This window comes from Lipotes vexillifer, unplaced genomic scaffold (assembly GCF_000442215.2).
Source record: "Lipotes vexillifer unplaced genomic scaffold, Lipotes_vexillifer_v1.1 scaffold52, whole genome shotgun sequence".
NCBI classification, from domain to species: Eukaryota; Metazoa; Chordata; class Mammalia; order Artiodactyla; family Lipotidae; genus Lipotes; species Lipotes vexillifer.
Window position 1 is genome coordinate 632,370 of NW_006773409.1, and position 11,075 is coordinate 643,444.

The window sequence follows — 11,075 nt, forward strand, 5'->3', positions numbered from 1 at the left end:
AGGTAGGATATTCCAGCTTCAGAAATGTGAATTAAGATTTTTAAAGACGCATGCTCACCAAAGCATTTCCGAAAGAAAAAAATGGAAGAGCATAGCGGAAGGGGGAAAAGAGGAATCTATGGAGGAGACCTTACATGTCTTTAAATCTGAACTCTATTCTGGAATTACCAATGAACCATTAATGGAATTTTAAACCAAGAAGTGATATGATCAAAGCAGTCCCTTAAGGTCAAAAGGCAGGTATGCAGGCAATATTACACAAGGAAGAGGCTGAAGGCAGTAAGTCATAATCAGAATGGTTTAGGAGAAAGTGACAGATTTAATATACTTTTGTTTATACTACTGGCATACAAAGGACAGGGAAGAATGCCAAAAACTCTCAGCCTATCACATGACTCACTTAACAACAATGTGGTTTTTGTAAATCCATTAATACTCAGAGATATTTTGATCTTTTGATTCTCAGTAATTCAGGGCCCACACTTATTGGTGAACTTCAGCTTCCTTATCAGAGGGCTAAGATCTCTAAAGCAGTATGTATGTAATAGTGTACCCTAGCTTCTTTAAGATACCCCAGGGCTAAATGTGCATCTGTATCCCCTAGCAGTGGCTCTCAAGCTTTTCACTGAGCCTAAGAATTACCAGAGAAGCTATGCAAAATGCAGATTTCTAATCCTCATTTTAGACCTACAGAATATGTTTTTTTAAGAGTTATCCCAGGTAATTCCTCAAGTCCATCTTAGACAAGTCATTTAAGCTCCCTAGCTTTGCTACCATTACCTGTAAAATAGGTACAATATCACTATCTTACAGAGGTATGAGAATTAAATGGTATAATATGTATTATTAAGTATCCAGGAATAGCCCTGGCACTTTGTAGATGCTAATATGATAGCTCTACCTTCTCCTTTACATGTTAATTTTGGATTTACTGATACTGGGTTTCTTAAGACTAGAGGATAGCTTCCCAGTAGACTTACAGAGTCCCTATTTGTTCTATTAACTAATAAAAGAATATGGCACCTTAGGAGAAGCTTTTCTCTTCCTCTTTCTTTTCTGTTGCAAATAAGATAGTTATATGTGCTTTTCTTCTGTCTTTTCTTACAAAAAAAGACTGGCCTTCAAACTTGGATCAAACAAGCAACACAGAGAAAGTAAGCCAAAATGAGTGAAGAAAGATGAACTGTTAAGCCCATCCACTTCCAGAACTCCTCCCTTCAACTTTTCTCCTCTTCTTGCCAGTTTCTTGGCAAACTGGACAAGGTTGTGATGGTTAAGAGTTGGGGCTAGACACAGGGCTGCTGTAGTTGCTATCACCCTTCCAGTGTGTGCTTAACCTCCTGGTTTGCAGAAGGCAATGGCATGTATTCACTTGGATGCTAAGACAAGCCTTTTTCTTGGCCAGGGGTTCTGACTACATGAGGCAGGACACTGTACAAGAGGCCTCACATCTGACTCTCATTTAGAGTCTAGAAGGCCCACTCCTGCAGCCATATCCTACATCCTGGCCTTTTAGTTACTTCTAGGAGGTCTTGTTGGTATATTAAGGAAGGAAAATAGGGTCAAATCCTAGCTTCACCACTGACTTAGCTGTGTAACACTGAACAAGTTATTTAAGGCCAAATTCAATTTTCTCAAGTTAATTTGAAGCTGTTCTGTAGGCAGTGGGGAACTGATGGTTTCTGAGGAGGAAAGTAACAAACAAAATTATCTCCCTTAACCTGCCGTACAGCACAGGGAGCTCAGCTCGGAGCTCTGTGATGGCCCAGTTGGGTGGGATGGCGGGGGGGAAGGAGGGAGGCCCAAGAGGGAGGAGCTGTGTGTATGTGCACGGCTGATTCACTTCACCGTGCAGCAGAAACCAACACAACATTGCAAAGCAACTATACTCCAATAAAAAATTTTTTTAAAAAAAATTAGCTCCCTTCTCCCAAAACAGTGCCCCTCCAAAAAAAACTAAACACAGACTAATTTTTTAATTTACATTTTTTCTGTTAAAATAAAAAACTAGAGTTAAATTCTCAAAGTCTAAATTAGACTGAATATAAAACTGCTACACAACCCACTGAATGGATTTATAGTTAGCGTCCCTCAAAAGTATCTAGTCATCTTCCAGCTTTTTCCTTTTTCCTAAATTCATTCTGCTCCAGTCTTCACTATCATCACATGCACTTTATTCCAACAAATATCATTTTTCAGGATCAACCTACCTGAATAATCATTATGCCTCTTTAGAGCTTTCCCAAACTTAAACTTTGTCATTTTGATTATACACCCCAAAGCATTACTTTCCTCGCTTTTTTTGTTTCGTACCAGAATGTTCTAAAAAGAAACAATAAAAGTTGTTTATTTCCCTAAAAAGAAAGATCAGTATATCCAATGGCTATTAAGTTAACCACTTAATAAAACACATCAAAAACTACTCATCCTCATGTTAATTAACTGAAATTAGAACATAATGAATTAGTTAACCTAATACTTCGCCATTTATTTCATGCTTACAAGATTATGCACAACCTAAGTGTCCATCATCGGATGAATGGATAAAGAAGATGTGGCACATATATACAATGGAATATTACTCAGGCATAAAAAGAAACGAAATTGAGCTATTTGTAATGAGGTGGATAGACCCAGAGTCTGTCATACAGAGTGAAGTAAGTCAGAGAGAGAGAGACAAATACCGTATGCTAACACATATATATGGAATTTAAGGGAAAAAAAATGTCATGAAGAACCTAGGGGTAAGACAGGAATAAAGACACAGACCTACTAGAGAATGGACTTGAGGATATGGGGAGGGGGAAGGGTAAGCTGTGACAAAGCAAGAGAGCGGCATGGACATATATACACTACCAAACGTAAAACAGACAGCTAGTGGGAAGCAGCCGCATAGCACAGGGAGATCAGCTCGGTGCTTTGTGACCCTGGGGGGTTGGGATAGGGAGGGTGGGAGGGAGACGCAAGAGGGAAGAGATATGGGAACATATGTATATGTATAACTGATTCACTTCGTTATAAAGCAGAAACTAACAAAAAGAAAACAAAAAAAAAAGAAACCAAAATGGCTTCTCGTAACTTGTTTGCCTTCGAAATACTTCACATTTCAACCCCATATCCATACAAAGAGAGAAAATCCAAACATACTCTCCTTACCTAAAATCAGCAGAGAAGGCTAAAAAGCATTATTTAGGACTTTTTTAGACCTTGTAAAACAGTTACACTCCCAATGTGTATTTAAATTACAAATCAGTTTTTATCCTGTGACACTGCTTCGACTTAAGTTCATCATAGTTAAATTGACTGGGCTACTGCTTCATCTTTCAAGTCAGATGGAGATTCTTTTACATCAAGGCTCTTATTCAAGATTTCTTCTTCAGCAAAACTGACTGTTAAATTAGGTAGAAGTTCTCCAAGACTACATGGTATTGTGGTTCTCAATCTTTGTTCCACTGGAGAAAACCTAATTAGTGGTGAAAGAGACCGTTTTCTTTCACCAAGGGGCATGCATGAAGATGGTTTTGTGCAGTCAGTGTGCAAATCATGAGTGCCCCAAAAGTTAAGCATATCATCAGTTTGCATGTATTGGGAAGTAAGGCTCAATTCAGGATTGTCTTTCAAGTGTTTCAGGATTAGAGAGGCAAATTTCTTCCCTTTGCTTGGACAGAGATTTCTTCAGAGCTTCATATCCACTGCAAGTAACCTGTAAATTAAAGTCTGATTCTGGAGTAGTTTGTCTTCCTTCCACAACACCTTCTGGGAAAATGCCACTGTGCATAGGACTATTTGGTTCCAGTTTAAAATTGGCCTCTGTACTACTGGAGCTATTAAGACTTAAGTGACCAACTTCTTCTGGAAGAGTTTCATGTAATATGCCAAAATCACTGTCTTTAAAACTGGAACTAATTCCACTTGATACCTGAAAAGAGTTCCATAACATACCTTTATGCATGGAAAGATCTCTGTAAGAAGCTTTCGAGTGGTCGAGTGATATTTTAATATAGTCTCCTTCACTGCTACCTATCACATCTCTCCTATTGCCTGCAGCAGGGGAGAATGTCTCTCTTTGGCTACTTTCTAAAAGCTTGTTCTGTAAAGCTGTACATTCCAAATCTTGCTTACAAATTATGCCCTTATTTAACAAATCTGACAGATTTTGTGTTGTTGGTTCACCTACGTAACTCGGTCACCACAGGTTTCTGAAGCACACACTTAAGGCAATCTGAAACAACTTTCTCTTCAGGCAAATGAGAATGGCTAGAATCAGACACAGTGGTTGCTGAGAAGAAACTGGCCCTGTTAAACTCTTTTTAATTTATGCACCACAGGTAAGGATTCTGGCAACACTTCTCTATGTTCGGTATCCATCTGAATTGGTTCTGTACTTCTGTTTTCTTCTATTTTAACAGCTTTTCTCCATGAGCTCCTAATATCACTTATCAAGTTTTCTGGAGTTCAGGGAACTTGATTCCTTGTTAAGAACGGGTTAGAAACTAGAGAGTCAATTAGTTCCTCTAACATTACTTCTTTTCCTTTAGAAGGCTGTGGTGAATCAGATAAAACTGCCCTTGCAACCTCTTCTACCAGATGATCTTGCTATTTTTGGAACGGATCACTTTTTTAGCTGGCAGAGACCCTCCAAATGCACTACTCTTTGCAATATTTGATGAGGAAGTGTCTTCCACTTCAAATTCTGGTGTTTTCTTAGAAACTGTTTCATTTTTCTCTCTAGAAGACGTCACCTTCCTGTCCTTTTCACGTAGTGTAACACTGTTTCTATCTGATGGTGAAATGAGCTGCCACAGGAAAGAAGCAGGGCCCTTGGCTAGATCACATTTACTTTCCAGTATATCACTTGCCCTTCTTGCAATCATTTTCCTGGATATGTTGCTTAGGTGTATCTGGAAGTGAAGCAGGGTACTGCAAAAGAATACTCTTCGCATATGCTTCTTCTGAGGCAGGATCAAATGAAAGGGGAGACATAGGTGGTAAAAGATCCACAGCTGGAGTCCAACCTTTAATTATACTGAAAGGAGACAGGCCGAGAAATTCTTTCCAAATTTTATGCCATTCTTCTTGTTTTTCAACAATAGAATGCCTTATAGTTGTGAGATCTTCTTTTATTTTATACCTCATATGCTTCAGATCTGACGATCTTTCTCTCTGAAATTTGGTCTCTTTTTCAAGGAAGTGAAGGTCTATTGTCAGTCTTGCTTGGTCAGCCTGACAATGTTCACATTTCATTACTTTCAAGACTTCATTTAATAACTGAATAACTGTTAAGAGATTCAATTTTCCAGCCTCATAAACATTTCCTATGTGCAACTGACACATTTGTTTCTCAATTTTGTCAGGTAAGAGCCTTGGAATATTGATAGCAACATTAGTTCCATCTAAAGTATACTGGTTAACAAGACTAAGGACTGAACTAACAACTTCTCTTTTTCCAAAAACGTGAACGTTTCATTCACTGAAGCCCACAGAGACCGAACCTTTTGAATTTTCTCTTGTATATTACTTTGGTCATCATAGAGTTCCATTTTTTTAATTTGGTTTTGCTGTCCTATACATTCTGATCTCAAATCTCGTGCTTGTTTAACTGACAATTGTGCATTTTCCTGGCATTTTCAGGTAACACAATCTTCTCTCTGCAAAATTTGTAAAAATCTGTTACGTGCTACATGGCATCTGGCAACGCACTTGTGCAAATCTTGTGGCTTTACATTAAATGTCTCTGTAAAATGTACAGAATTTTTAGAATGGTTTTTTATATTTTTTATTGCAACAAATCTTGCAAAGTGATACATCAAGTGAATAAACTTAGGACCAGGAGAAAGAAATAGTGAACCCACAACTGGAGGAAAGCTACTTCCACATTCAGCAGAAATCTTTTTTAACCATTCACAGCAATGTTTTCAGAATTCAGTATCACTTTTTTGGTCAAATGGAGGCCAAGAAAGTTTGAACACTTCTTTACTGAGAGACTGGTCAAGCGTTTGAAACAAAAAATAAGAAACTATTTGAAAGGCCTCATGGTTCAACTTGTCAAACATGTTCACTCCGAGGTGCGTGTGCGACACCATCTTTCCACAGGCTACGGTCGCCGAGCCCAGCTCGAAGCCGAGTGCCTGCAGATACATCCAGAGATGCTCCTTCTCCAAAGTGGTGACCCAGGCCGAACTCATCTTCGCGGTAGGCAGGGCCTGGCAAAGGAAGAAAGCGCAGGGTCCAGCGACCGAGAGGGCCCCTCAGGCTTTTTCCCTACGGGCAGACTGACGTGACTGCGACCCCTCCATTGCCACTGCCTGATCCTCTCTCGCCTGGAACCATTTCGCCTCAAATGCCCTCAAATGCCTCAAGTGGCCTGAGACTCTATAAAGTCACAGGGAAATAGAGCCTCTAAGGGTAGTACAGAACAGAGGCCAAAGGGAAGTCCTGAAGGATTCTTTATAAGCTGGTAGCAGTATTAGCCCCCAGGAAAAGGAACTGGAGGGCTAGAGGGGAAAAGCTGATTGAAGACTTACTTTTTACAATTTACCCTTTTGATCTTTTTAAAGATTATAATATGTTCCTGTATTATACAATGACTAAATGATTAAAATAAAGTATATTTCCTACTAATTATTATAAATACATACACTTTTGATTCAATGATTTTATTTGTGGGAATTTACCCAACAAAGAAACCTAAATATGTACAAGATGACATGGGTAGGTGATTATTCATTAAAACATTGCTGGTAATACCAAAACCTGGCAACAATACCCCTAACCATTAATAGGGCAACAGTGAAATAAATGAAAATATTATATGAATATAAGTAATCTCAATAAATATGAATGAATTATATGAATTTAACCCTAATTTCCAACAAACATGACCAGAAGCTCAATGACAGTATAATTGGGGAAATATAAAGTAAAATATCAATGAAAGATATTTCCATATCCATTAGATTAACAAAGTATGATAATATCATGTGTTGGTTATGATGTAGGGACACCGAAACTCTCAAGCAGTGATTTGCCAATCTTCTGTCAGAACCTAAATATCCCCACACTTTCAACCCATGGGGTCTACTAGTCTCCAACATGGGCTGTCCAAAAGGCCCACTCATCCTCCCATATACCCCGCAAAAAACATCTAACATTCACTCTTTCAAGAAACCTCCCTGGGCTTCCCTGGTGACGCAGTGGTTGAGAGTCCGCCTGCCGATGCAGGGGACGTGGGTTCGTGCCCCGGTCCGGGAGGATCCCACATGCCGCGGAGCGGCTGGGCCCGTGAGCCATGGCCGCTGAGCCTGCGCGGTCCGGAGCCTGTGCTCCGCGACGGGAGAGGCCACGGCAGGGAGAGGCCCGCGTACCGCAAGAAAAAAAAAGAAACCTCCCTGGTGGGTACAAGGTGCCTTCCTCACTGTTTGCAGCCGACGTCCACATTTACAGCCCAGAATCCTGATTCCTGTTGCCCTGTCTGCTTTCCTGATCCTCTGGTGTGGGATCTTTCAGTTTCTCTCATCTTTTTCATTAGTGGAATCTACGGCACTATATCCACCAAAGTTTTTGTTTTTATCTGTCCACCTTCAACGCTTGTTGTCCTATGCCTTTGATTCTGCATTTCACGCTTATTGCTTACTGTTATCATTGCTATAGCAGCATGATAGTAGAGTGGGCAGACAACATGTATTTTGGGGAGATGGAGTAAGAAAGAGAAAAAAGCAAAGAGCTAACATTCATTGAGCCTTAACTAAATGTCCACAACTCTATAAAATTTATTTTTTATTATTAAAAAAAATCGTTGAAAGGAAGGTAATATTATTTTCCCCATTTTACTCATAAGGAAACCGGTCTCGTTTTTGCTTTTTCTTAAAATTGTGTGTGTGTTTGTTTTTTACTTGTGTGTGTGGAGACCAAGGAGGGTTCTGAGCAAAGACAACACTTCTCAGCATTACCAGTGAAGCACTTTTGCGGTTAGATATGATCTCCATAACCTGACCCCCATCCCTACCCATCTCACCTCCACGACCTTTCCTCCTACTGCCCTTGCCATCCTAGAGTCATCCAGCAGCCCTGGCCATCTTGGTTTCCTCACACACTCCAGACATGCAGACATTCTCAGGACCTTTGCACTTGCTGCTTCCTCTGCTTGGAATACCTTTCCCCCCAGTGACTCACTCCCTCACCTCTTTCAGGTCTTTGCTCAAACCTCTCCTCAATAATAACCACTCAACTTAAAATTGTAACTACCTGTCACAGTCCTCCCTACCGCTCTTGCCTTTTTATTTTTCTTCATTGCACTTCCCTTACCACCATCTGATCAGCTAAATTTTTTATTTATTTGTGCACTCTCTGTCTTCCCCACAAGAACGTAAATTCCACAGGACAGGCAGGGACTTTTATCTGATTGGTCACTTCCTATGTCTAGACCATTTCCTGGCACATAGCAAATGTTCAATTAACATCTACCAAATGAAATGAAATAAATGAATAAAGTTTAGGAAAATTTCAGTTAGGCAAAGTTGTTCCGATTTCTTAGCTGCAGGAGAAAGTGCCTCTAGTATTCCCATAAGCATTTCCAATCACCAAGAATAGAATGTATGCATAATTTCCCAAACTTATGTGGACATACAGACCTCTTTTCATGGAGCAGGTCATAGGGACTTGTGCTTAAATGGAGATAGGTTTGTAAGAGCAGGTTTTGATGAGAAGGGAAAGGGGGAGGACACTAGAATGAAATGTGTCTGAAGTGAAGTGGGAGAAAGCAATTCATTCATTCAATTGTTTGTTCAGAAAATATCTATCAAGTGCACCTGATGGGGCTTGAGCCCTTCCAGGCTAAGGGGACAAGGCAGAGATCAAAAGCCGCTGGGGTCCCAGCTTTCACAGAGCTCATGTCCTCTTCTGACCTCTCTGACTTTGCTGACTGCTTTTAATCCTATAAACACAGAGAAAAATGTTCCAAGCCTATGTTACTCTCCTTCTAAGACTTTTCTTTCTGAAACAAATACAAATACCATATGATATCACTTAAATGTGGAATCTAAAATATGACACAAATGAACCTATCTGCAAAACAGAAACAGAATCACGGACATAGAGAACAGACTTGTGCTTGCCAAGGGGGAGGGGGTTCGGGAGGGATGGACTGGGAGGTTGGGGTTAGCAGATATAAGCTTTTATATACAGAATGCATAGACAACAAGGTCCTACTGTATAGCACAGAGAACCATATTCAGTATCCTGTGATAAACCACAATGCAAAAGAATATTAAAAAAGAATGTATATATATATATGTATAACAGAATCACTTTGCTGTACAGCAGATATTAACACAACACTGTAAATCAACTATACTCAAAAAAAATTTTTTAAGACTTTTCTTTCTGATTAGAATATATAGAAGTATAATTAATCCCTGGGTGAAGATGCCACATGCATACTTGTGAAGCAACACAATCTATGGATTTCCTAGCTCCTCTGATTTCATCCCTTCAAGGTCTGCACCATAATCAATAGCCCACCATCTAGAAGTTATGACTGAGGGATCCCAGAGAACCACCATCAACAGAATTGTACTCTTTCATCATATCTTCCTTTGCGCAAGGGAGATGATCATAAAGCAGAAGAAAAGGGGCTGGTTAGAATAATAATTGGCAAGAGATTGCTTTATCATCTCCAGTAGCCAATAAATATAAATAAAGAAAGAATTTTATCCTTAACAAAGGTCTTGTCTTCCTGATAAACAGAACAGGGCAACAGCTTATTGTTCAGTGAGTTATTGTACCTAAAATTTCACTCTGAAAATTACTTGTCATGGCAACAGGCAAGCGTCATCCCTGAAGCCAGCTGCCTGAAGCAGATAGATTGTTTCAATTACCTAATTTGCACAATGAATGAACCCTGCTTATAGGAAATCCATAGGTGGTTGGCAGTGGCAAATGGCGGCTGGGACATGTTGGGAGGCGGTAGATTTATATTCTCTCTCAAAATACAGAGCAGGATTGTAATTTTCTGTAAACATTCACAGAAGTAAAAGGAGGAAGAGCAGGAACAAGAGAAGAACTCATTATAACTTCCCCTTTTGTCTTAGCTCCTGGGATGTACCTTTTCTTTCCAACTTGCCCTTTCTGTATGTGTGTGTGTGTCTAGTTCAGACAATGCTACATGTAGGCATGGACGCTTTTGCGGTCTATTATCTAACTGGCCCGCCCTCTTCCCACTGTGCCTCTTAGAGTGCTTTGGAGGTGTTAAGATATATGGCCAGAAAATGTCCCTAAGAACTCCTTGGCTTCAAGGGAAAGTGCTATTTCACAAAGGAAATTTCTGCCCCACCCGGAGAGTCATCCTGGGTTTTGATTAAACCAAGAAGGAGGTTTCCTTGTGATGGGTGCATTCTCACCCTCCAACTCAGCCCTCAGGAGTGTGTTACCCACTAATATGGTCCTTCTTTGCTCCTTCCCACCCTTCCTATCCTAAACAGGGCTGATATAGCTCTACATTTACCTCCCTTTCTCATTTCCCCTATTCTCACCAACCTCCACATATTCTGTTTGTGGCTTTTTTAGGGAAGACAGTTTAAACCAAGATGACTACCAAGAAACTTGGCTTTCCCAAAGCAATGAATCTTCATGGTGGAATTTTAGGCACCAAGAGAATTTTTACGTTGCACTGATACTGGATTTTTTTTAATTTCTTTGTTTCTTTTTGTAGCCAGTGAGGGTAAGGCACAAAGCCTTCAGTCCCACTGTGTGCAGTCAACCTTTCCAATCAAACCTGGTTCTTAGGGGGACTCTCAGACCTGAAGAAACCTGCCACCCATTCATCCTATACTTTCACTTAGATTCTCAATACTTTCAGAGATTGATTACGTTTTAAAAATTCCCATTCCCTGCACTGATTTCTTCCTCCAAATAATCACATTTCCTTTTTCCATGCAAATTTTTTTTTTTTTTTTTTTGGCTGCCTTGGGTCTTCGTTGCTGCACGAGGGCTTCCTCTAGCTGTGGTGAGTGGGGGCTACTCTTTGTTGCAGTGCACGGGCTTCTCGTTGCAGTGGCTTCTCTTGTTGCAGAGCACAG

The 11,075-nt window shown here is 40.1% G+C and overlaps 1 pseudogene; it reads right to left on the reverse strand.

The window, feature by feature from the left end:
- Positions 1-3,294: 3,294 nt before the first annotated feature.
- Positions 3,295-6,185, reverse strand: LOC103069697 (HAUS augmin-like complex subunit 6; annotated as a pseudogene).
- Between the last annotated feature and the right edge of the window lie 4,890 nt (positions 6,186-11,075).